Here is an 11,597-nt window from a genome sequence, read left to right as displayed (position 1 = left end):
TGGGGGGTGTGACCGGGACCTTCCGGTGAGTATGGGAATACTTCCAGATCCTGGAAAACTGCTCCGCATCAGGGAGACACCCTACAGTCTGGCGCAACTATCATACCTGGATCAATTCTTTTTTCACGAAACCTACTTAAATCTTGGTCAAATTTTATCGCCGGTGAAAAAAAAACAAAATGGCGGAAAAACAAGATGGCCGCCATACAAAATTTTGTTTTTCCAGAAAATGTCTCGGGGGCAAAAACAATGTATGGGGACGTAATCGGAAGGTCATGTTGAGTATGCAAATGCTTCTTGATCTTCAGAAACTGCTCCGCATCAGGGAGACACCCTACGGCCTGGCCAAACTATCGCACCTAGAACATTATTTTTTCCACCAATCCTATTAAAATCTTGGTCAAATTTTATTGCCGTTGAAAAAAAAACAAAATGGCGGAAATTCAAGATGGCCGCCATACAAATTTTTCGTTTTTCCTGAAAATGCCTCGGGGGTAAAAATGATGTATAGGATTGTGATCGGATCGTCATGATGAGAATTTAAATACTGCTCAACCTTCAAAAACTGCTCCTCATCAGGGAGACACCCCACGGCCTGGCAAAACTATCGCACCTAAAACGATTCTTTTTTCACAAAACCTATTTAATTCTTGGTCAGATTTTACCGAAGTTGAAAAAAAATCAAAATGGCGGAAAAACAAGATGGCCGCCATACAAAATTTTGTTTTTCCATAAAAATGTCTTAGAGGTAATAACAATGTATGGGGATGTAATCGGAATGTCATGTTGGGTATAGAAATACTTCTCGATCTTTGAAATCTGCTCCGCATCAGGGAGACACCCTACGGCCTGGCGCAACTATCGCACCTGGAACTTTTTTGTTTTCACGATACCTATTTAAATCTTGGTCAAATTTTATCGCCGGTGAAAAAAAAACAAAATGGCGGAAAAACAAGATGGCCGCCATACAAAATTTTGTTTTTCCAGAAAATGTCTCGGCAGTAAAAACTGTGTATGGGGGTGTAATCGGAACGTATTGTTGAGTATGGAAATACTTCTCGATCTTGAAAACCTGCTCCGCGTCAGGGAGACACTTTACGGCCTGGCGAAACTATCTCACCTAGAACGGTGCTTTTTTCACAATACCTATTTAAATCTTGGTCAAATTCAATCCCCGGGGACAAAAAAACAAAATGGCCGAAAAACAAGATGGCCGCCATACAAATTTTTCGTTTTTCCTCAAAATGCCTCGGGGGTAAAAATAATGTATAGGGGTGTCATCGAAACGTCAAGTCGAGTATGAAAATACGTCTGGGTTTCCGATGTCTGCTCCGCATCAGGGCGGCACCCTACGGCCTGGGAAAACTATCGCACCTGGAACTTTTTCGTTTTCACGAAACCTATTTGAATCTTAATAAAATTTTATCGCCTGTGAAAAAAAACAAAATGGTGGAAAAGCAAGATGGCTGCCATACAAATTTTTCGTTTTTCCAGAAAATGTCTCGGGTGTAAAAATGATGTATAGGGGTGTTATCGGAACGTCATCTTGGAAAACTGCTCCGCATCAGGGAGACACCCTACGGCCTGGCAAAACTATAGCACCTAGAACTTTTTTGATTTCACGAGACCTATTTAAGTCTTGGTCAAATTCTATCGCGGTAAAAAAATGGCGGGAAAACAAGACACGCGAGCAGCTTGCTGCGAGCGAACCACGCGACATCTAGTTATACTATATATAGCTACAAACCCATTGACTGACTGACTGACTCACTGACTGACTGACAGGGTTGTTCTCCCAGAAGGAGCCTCGGGGGGTGAAAATGATGTATGGGGGATGTGATCCAAATCTTCCGGTGAGTATGGGAAAACTTCCAGATCTTGGAAAACTGCTCCGCATCAGGGAGAGACCCTACGGTCTGGCGCAACTATTATACCTGGATCAATTTTTTTTCCGCAAAACCTATTTAAATCTTGGTCAAATCCAATCGCCGTTGAAAAAAAATCAAAATGGCGGAAAAACAAGATGGCCGCCATACAAAATTTTGTTTTTTCAGAAAATGCATCGGGAGTAAAAACTGTGTATGGAGATGTAATCGGAACGTCTTGTGGAGTATGAAAACACTTCTCTATCTTCAAAATCTGCTCAGCATCAGGGAGACACCCTACGGCCTGGCAAAACTATAAAACCTGGAGCAATTTTTCTTTCGCGAAACATATTTAAATCTTGGTCAAATCTAATCCCTGGTGAAAAAAAACCAAAATGGCGGAAAAACAAGATGGCCGCCATACAAAATTTTCGTTTTTCCTGAAAATGCCTCGAGGGTAAAAATGATGTATAGGGATGTGATCGGATCGTCATGTTGAGTATTTCAATACTGCTCGATCTTGAAAAACTGCTCCGCATCAGGGAGACACCCTACGGCCTGGCAAAACTATAAAACCTAGAGCAATATTTTTTTCACGAAACCTATTTAAATCTTGGTCAAATTCAATCCCCTGTGAAAAAAAACCAAAATGGCGGAAAAACAAGATGGCCGCCATACGAAATTTTCGTTTTTCCCGAAAATGCCTCGGGGGTAAAAATGATGTATGAGGAATGTGATCGAAACATCATGTTGAGTATGGAAATACTTTTCGATCTTCGAAAGCTGCTCCGCATCAGGGAGACACCCTACAGCCTGGCGAAACTATCGCACCTGGAACTTTTTTGTTTTCACGAAGCCTATTAAAGTCTTGGTCAAATTTTATCGCCAGTGAAAAAAAAACAAAATGGCCGAAAAACAAGATGGCCGCCATACAAAATTTTGTTTTTCTAGAAAATGTTTCGTTGGTAAAAACTGTGTATGGGGATGTCATCGGAACGTCAACTTTAATATAGAATAACTTCTAGATCTTTGAAATCTGCTCCGCATCAGGGAGACACCCTACGGCCTGGCAAAACTATCGCACCTAGAACAACACTTTTTTCACAAAACCTATTTAAATCTTGGTCAAATTCTATCGTGAGTGAAAAAAAATCAAAATGGCGGAAAAACAAGATGGCCGCCATACAAATTTTTGTTTTTCCAGAAAATGTCTTGGGGGTAAGCACCTAGAACTTTTTGATTTCACGAGACCTATTCAAGTCTTGGTCAAATTCTATCGCGGTAAAAAAATGGCGGGAAAACAAGATACGCGAGCAGCTTGCTGCGAGCGAACCACGCGACAACTAGTATAAATATAAAGCTCACGGTATATAAGTTTACGATATTGTGATATAAGTACGTAGAATGGTCATTACATGAGCCAAGTTTGGGATATTGGCGGCTCAATAATTACCAGGCTTGATAAAGTTGGTTATCCACCTCACAACTTACACAATAGAAAAGATTTATTTATTTATTTATACTTATATCTAATAGTACAAACACATCACCATTACAGGCAAGTCCAATGCGATGATGGAAAAACAAGGTACCTTTAAGAAACCAAATAAACATTCATACAAAATTAACAGGTGCTTAGAACTACACTACGTCAGGGAAGCTAATTAGCAGCTTTTCTTGGTTTAAAATGTGATCAATATAACATAGGCTCACGAATATATCCCAATTGGGGCAGTCAGAGGTATATCGCAGCATGAACGAATTACCAACATCTCACCGAGCTTTCTGTTAGACCGACGTGATTATTAGAGCCGTATCGCCGTTTATAATGAACTTAAATGTGATGAATTTTGTGGTAAAATAACAAACGGTTCGACTGCATTTTTTTAAGTATTCTCCAGTATTATGACGTCAGTGTTCAGTCCAGTGAGTGTTGGTGACTCTATGTCATTAAAGAGTGTTAACACCGCGTCTCATTTGAATGACAATAACCGACAACCAATCATTGCGACCTTTGATATTTATTCAAATATTATGAATATACTTAAACGCTATTATTTAGTTTTGATGTTGTTGTTCAAATACCCCGGTGGGAAATTTTCTGAGTATAATTATGACGTAAAAAGCCGTGAAAACTTAAACTTAACATTGAGTATCTACAATTTTTTTCTTTAACGGCCTGTGTTTTGTGTGTTTGTATATAAGACATATTAAGTCTATGTCCTTATTATCATCATATAAGTTGATGAGGTTGTTCATCAGGAGTCCCTGTGTATCGGCGCGGGCACGCACGAAACAATGGCGACGGTTGACCTCGCCCGTGTTCCTCCCGCCGGTAGCGCCGCGTGCAATTAATATGCCGAGGCGCCGCGTGTAGCGCGACGCACTCTACCTGACACTTGTTACTCTGTTACTTATATTATTGTTATGGCGAAACATGTATTCTTCCTCCTCCTTATCGTGTGGGTTGTGAGGTAGAATACCAGCCTCATCAACCCTGGTGTCAGGGTTAACATGTATTGCACCTACTTCTAATACCCACTTGCCACCTTATTTCACCATGTTTGATGCAAATAAAGATTCTATTCTAATATATCTTAAATAAAGAAATAATCAAAGAAAACATTTATTATCATGTCGGATGTCACATTAACAGATCTACGCAACAAAAATGCTAAATAATTGAAATATAAATAAAATTAACTAAAAAAACACAAAAAAATAAAATATAAATAATATAGTATCTGGCTACACTAACGGGAAATAAGCATGATTTTATATAATATGTATGGCTGATATAGCTAAATATACTATTAGCAACAATCTTTAAGGGTTTTTCATAAAGTAACGCTAAAATTAATCATAATTGTTTAAGTGCTTATATTTTTTTTTTCGTAGTAATAATTCAGAAGGTTCCCGAATATTCTTCGTATCTAGACCAAAAAGAAATCTCCAACATTATCTTAGACGTTGAAATTAGAATGTGAAAGAGACGCATTACATTCTTCTTTCTTTCAGCCATTTCTGAATATTGCAAAGGAGAGACAACGAGTACTTATTCTTTTACATCGTTTGATGATGTATCTTTTAGGATGTAGTTGCCTGATTGTCGGTCAACGTTCTTTTTAGTAGGATTTTAAATCTAAGTAGGTATACTAGATCTGGATTTTAAGTTTTAACATATTTTTAAAAGACGTACCTACCTTTTTTGTTTGTCTTGTGGCGGAAGGCAAGAAAGAAAGCATTGTCCTATTTTTCCCTAAAAAGTAGCCTGGAGAATGCTACACCTACAAGGTGATGATGATGAGTTTGTCTTGATGCAAAATAAAACTGTAAAGAAATAAAAAATATCTAAGAAAAATGATTAAAATATCTAATTACAACGATCAAAGTATACCGGTTGACACATAACCCGTCCAAGTTTTCTTTTGCGAAAGAAGAGAGAGAATTTTTGATCAATAATTGTCACTGGGCGGCCCCTCCCGCGGGGGGAGTGAGGGGAGCGGGGGGTAATTACGAGTGCGTTTTGTTACCGAGATGATAGGCGCGAAAAATGGCTTGCGCGTGCCTTTACGTGTCTCCTCTAGTTTTGAATATTCAGAGTCGGCCTCTCGGCCTGATGAAATATTGAATAGACGGAGTAATTTATTCCCCGAAGAGAGTTTTCGAACATCCACGTTCCGTTCGGATATTGAAATTAGGCGCTGCTTTGCTTGAGGCGTTTGACGCTCAGCTCTTTATGTGTCCAATAACGCTGAAATTATTTTTTTCAGTCGCGTTCCCACTTTAAATTTTCTTTTGTTTTCGGTTATATTCTATTGGGCCTAGCACAGGGTCATTGGCATTGATGTATAAATGTTACCATCATCGTAAAGTCCTCGTGTGTCTTTATGAAATATGTATTTTTAAATTAAGTAGTTATTATAAACTGTTACAAAAATATTTCTTTGTTTACAAATCAACGGGTCCGGTCTTTTATCATATCTATGGCTTTGTGGCTAGTCGCGATTGAATATCTATGAGTTTGAATTTATGTGTGGATCATAGATAATAATTGATATCACGTGCTTGCTAGTATTTGTGCCCGGTTAATGGCAACATAGCGGGCCAGAAGTGGGTGTACCTCTGCTTGCCCCTTCGGGGATATACGCGTGATGTTATGTTATGTTTCCTGAAGAAAACACTTCAAATTTTCATTTTACTGGTACAAGAAGTCAGCGATTCCTTATAAAATCATCGTACAAGTATAGTAATTAAGAAAGCGAAGGAAGAGTAAATAGGAGGAATATAGAGTGCGTCCAAACACGCTATTGCACTTAGTGAGCGGATATGCAGATTCATGCTTTATCCGTTTGAGTGTGGGTCGTATGCGGCAATAGCACAGGAGCGCTTGTGGAGTAGCAAACAATTGTTACTTATAAAAATTATTTTATTTAAGCAAGTCGACATACACTGACTTACCGTCTGTTGTCAATTAGACAGTTCTTATTTAATAATAAGAACACACTGATGTGTGGAAGTAGCGGTTGTAGAGCAAGAAAACCTCCATTTTCATAATACATGTATGTACTTATTTATTTTTTGGAAATAGTTTCATTTGTTATTAAATTAGTGTCGTATTTTACCATATTCTTTCTAACGATGTAGACAGTCGATAAAAAAAGAGTTAATAGGTTTTTAAACCATTTCCCGAACGTTATCTGAAATAGACAGAATTTATTTCTGAAAAATAATAATAAAAGAAACGATTTATAACTCGTCTCCAAAGTTTTCTCTATCATAGAGACAGCATTGTAAGAAGAGGGTGGTTAATGAATAAAAAAATTCAAGTTTTTTTCTCTCCATAGCCCAGTGATTAGTTACCCCTATAATGAGTAGTGTATGTGTGTGTATGGGGGAGGGAATTTGGCAAGATTTTTTATGACAGTTTATAAGGGGGGAGCTTTATTGATCGCTTTAAGTTTGGAGAAATTAAGAGGGTGCTTCTAGATGTATTACGATTAGCTTTGCGTGTGTGTTTTTAAGAAATAATTTAATAAGTATTTCTAGTTTATTACATAACACAAGTCATGCTCACGGCCACTATTGAAGTAGGTAGATTTTCTAAAAATGATGATCTACCTAATTGGGAAATGGGCTTGTTACCCGTTTATACTTCACTGTTTTGGGACGAATATCAAAATTAGTTGCCTGGTGATCTGTAACACAGGCCTACGCCTATCACAGACACCAGTCTTTCGCCTGCTTTATTAATCTGTACCCGTATACATTGGATATTGTATTTAAGTTCTAAGCTAGTGAGAGAAATAAGTAAACATTTTATTTTATTTAATTGAGAGTATCATATATGAGTAGTGGTTCTGCCAATATCGGTAGAGATACGGTCATGATATTAAGACATAGGTATGCATTGTAGTCCTCAAATTGGTGTGACGAACCCTGAGATAACAGGTTAGCCAGCCCTACTCCTAGGATATAGAGACTATACACTAATGTCGAAAATATGAAAACTGCATTTATTTGCTAATTATATTATAATACATACGTGTGTGAGAGGTATGTATCTGTGTGTGGGTTTGGGACTAGATAAGTAGATCATATTAGTTGACTTTTACGTTCACATTACATTCTGATTTTTTTTTTACTCCCAATCCCGCAAAGAAACAACTTGTTAAATATAAGAAAAAGATAGGACCACCTCAAACCTCTGACACAACATGATCTTATCAAGTCATTTGCACGTGATAATAAAATCCTTATACCATAAACAGGTAGGTATAACTCGCATATTATAAAATATACGACATAGTTAAGTAAGTATAGCTCAGATAAGCCAAGGGAAAAAATAAATAGGCCAGTTCCCCATTACGGCGTAACTTCGCCGCAAACGTGATGAGGTGAGCCGAAATCGCCCGAACACCACACATACATACACATCGCCTTAAGGAGTGGGGACTCCTTACTTTTGCCTCCCCATTCGTAATATACAACCAACCAACTCAGACCCTCAAGACGCTATATATTTGATGATACTTTCATCTAGATTCCCAAGATGGAACGAATACAATGGCTCCAACTACAGTGGTCGTTATTCAAGGGATGTAAGAGTGACTCAAGTTAAATTAAGAATGTGGAGTTCCTTTTTTTACTTTTTTCACTCACTTTGTTTGTCGACGGCGACTTTTTTGACATTGTGGACTTTGTGCGAGTTTTCTTTTTTAATTCTCCAAGCGTTGGTGTGCACCTTTACGGTTTTACGCCTATGTGTGTGGCGGTGGTGTGATGCTGTCACTGAGATGTAGGTATTAAGAGATTTTGTGAAGAGAGGTGTTTTGGGTAGACTTTGATGTTCGTGATTACGGCCCGGGATACGGTTTTGTTTGCTTTGCCAAGGGTTCTGATCTAGGTAATAAATATCACGTGTAGCGCCCCAAAATAATTCCTGTTCACATAAAAAAGGATCAGGAGAAGGGATGATAAAGGTAGATCAAAGAATATACATGCTTGTAAGGAATTACGCGTCTTTCCTGACGAGATAAGCAGAGTGGAAGGTCTTTAGACAATAAGCTGTTTTCTATTCCTTTCTGGAGGTAACTCTCAAGATATACCTACTCTATGTATACGTATGATGACCTCTGTAGTATAAAGGCTATACACATGAACCATCAAGTCAGAGGTCCTCAGTTTGATTTCCAGTTGGGTTAATATAAAAGGGTGATTCTTAAATGATTCGTTTCAGATTGTTTCTCCACTAACCCGCCAGTGGAGTGTGCCACTAATTGCCACCTCCTCGCTAGCTATGTTTAAGTCCCAAGGGAGAGAGCCGATTGCCATTAACAGGGCACAAAACCTGGAAACCACGTGATATCAATTATCTGTACGAGTAGTCAAAATGAATTTAAACTCCAAGTAAAATTCTGTGGTTTATAATCCAAGCCGGGTTGCGAACCCGTGACGCTACGATGTAAGTTTTTTTTTTATTAAATCTTTTTATTATTACAGAGGGTTTTATCAGGGACTGATAATGCCACCCCCGATGAAAGACTCAGTACAAATGAGTGTGTGTATATAAACAAATCCTGAACTAAGCTATCTTCTTCTTAAAGCACAGTTAACAATTTTATACAAAGCTTTTGCTTTTTCAGAAGTAGGATAAGCCAAAACGCTGTTAGCCCAACCCACCTCCTTAATTTCTATACAATATTTACTTATATAATTGTATCTCTCGGACTCGTTCCGCACACACTCCTTCATCACGTGTTCAACATCTTCTATGACGCCACACTCTGAGCACAGTGGTGAAGCCACTTTACCCATTAAATGTCCAAACTTATTCAAAGGAATGTGTCCTGAGCGAAGCCTGTGAGATGTTACAATGTCTCTTCTACTCATATTGGTCCCCCCAAACCACGGATATTTGGAGACGTTGGGCTGTATTGTTTTGAACCAGATGCCTTTTGATAACGACCTCAAGTCAAAATATTCATTCCATATTTTTGCGCATTGTGCTTTAGCAAGTGGTAGAAGATCCGAAAAATAAGGCATGACTTGGTATGAAACCCCGTGAGTAAGTTAATCGTTCTGCGAACAAGACTATCACGGATTCAATTGATAAGCTAACGACCTCCGTGGTCCAGTGGTTGAGCGTTGGGCTCACGATCCGGAGGTCCTGGGTTCGATTCCCGGTGGATACATATCACAAAAAATACTTTGTAGTCCCAGTTTGGTTAGGACATTACAGGCTGATCACCTGATTGTCCGAAATTAAGATGATCCGTGCGGGCCTTTGGCAGCTCAATAGTAACCCTGATACCTGGGTTGATGTGGTTGGTATTCCACCTCATAACCCACACGATAAAAGAATTGATAAGCTTATTTATGTAAGTATGTAAGTTGAATGACTAACTTACTTATTGAAGTTGTAATGTTGTAGAAGTTGTTTGAAGTTTCTCTGGAAGTAGGAGGTAGATCAACTTCTTACTTATAATCTTACCTGTGCCAATGTGCGTGTTTAAAACTTTACAATCATTTTCATATTTGAGTTTCTTGGTAAATTAATATCGTGCTAATTATTTTGAAGATTAAAATTAAATTTTATTATTTGTCATCTTTGATTGATGGAATTTGATCATTGATTAGTCAGAATACATAAAATACTCAAACAATTTTTAATTCCAAATTTAAATCTACTTAAATCACCTCCCTCTTTTTCCTCCATGGTCTAGTGGTTGAGCGTTAGGCTCATGATCCGGAGGTCCCGGGTTCGAAACACGGTGGGAAAATATAAAAAAAAAATACTTTGTGATCCCTAGTTTGGTTAGGACATAACAGGCTGATCACTTCATTGTCTGAAAGTAAGATGATCCGTGCTTCGGAAGGCACGTTAAACCGTTGGTCGCGGTTACTACTTACTGATGTAAGTAAGTAGTCGTTACATGAGTCATGTCAGGGGCCTTTGGCGGCTTAATAGTAACCCTGACAACATGGTTGATAAGGTGGGTAATCCACCTCACAACCCACACGAGAAAAGAAGAAGCGTTATCCTGTTTTTCAGGTCTACTTACCTAACCTGTAGATTTGACAGGTCCAGTTTTTTACAGGAACGTCTGCCTGTCTGACCTTCCAACCCAATATAATTGTTAGGTCATTATACTTCCGAAACGCATTTCTTAGGTATGTGGGTTTCTTCACAGTGTTTGCCTTCACCGCTGAGTACGTGTTAGTAATTTATGATCCAAATATGAATTCGAAAACAAATTTGAAAATCATTGGTTTAGGCCCGTGCTGTGATTCGAACCTGCGGCCTCAAACTCAGAGTCAAGCGTTCTTCCAACTGGGCCACCACGGTTCATAAATAAAATATTTAAAATAAAGGATGCTTAGATACTTTAGTCATGTAGAGAGAATTAATTAAAATTTACTTCCTCTAAACCGGCGAGCTTGCATGGATACTTTGATGAGATTGGAAGAAGCGAAAAGCGTAGTAAGGAATTCCGTGGTATCTGCCTACCCCCACGGGAGTTAGGCGTGATCTTATGTATATAATGTTTGAAAGGAATGTAGGGTGAAGAATCGTATAGTTGAACCTCATATGGCGTGCATTCGTGGGATAGGGTTGATTGTGCAAGCAGCGCTCCTGTACTAAATTACTTTTTGTAATTATCTTGTAGATCTTAATAGTAGTTACCGAAGTAAGTTACCATTATGTATTGTGTATTTTTTTCGTTTTATATAAAACTAGCGTCGGCATACGGCGCTTACTTACTGTACTGTACTCAGCACATCACTGTACTCAGTACTGTACTGTGCCAGTAGGTTGAGAAACACTTAATCCTTAATTATTTTCATGAAATCAAACCCTGCGGCCTCTGGAATTTTGGTCAGTGTGACATTTTTTTTTTCATTTTCGTTTCTTATTTTGAAAAAATGACAAATCGAGTTCTCACGAACGGCAGAGGATCCTGCATAACGGCGAAAAGTTTAGTAAGTATGTAGTTGGCGAAGTTCAAATTCAAATATACCACCTACTTTCATTCCGCCGAAGTAAAAAGAAATAGTTACAAAACAGATAACTAGGTACGTGGCAAACGACGGCTTTATCGCTTCAAGCGATTTCTTCCAGGCAACCATAAGGTGAGGAAAATATGCAAAAGTCCAAAGAAGTTTGGAGATTTTTTGGCTATCAGCTCGTAGTAACGTGGCCAGAATGCCAGAACGTTGTTTAGGCATTTC

This window comes from Pectinophora gossypiella, chromosome 16 (genome assembly GCF_024362695.1).
Source record: "Pectinophora gossypiella chromosome 16, ilPecGoss1.1, whole genome shotgun sequence".
In the NCBI taxonomy this organism is placed as follows: domain Eukaryota; kingdom Metazoa; phylum Arthropoda; class Insecta; order Lepidoptera; family Gelechiidae; genus Pectinophora; species Pectinophora gossypiella.
Note: the sequence above shows the minus strand (reverse complement) of the source record.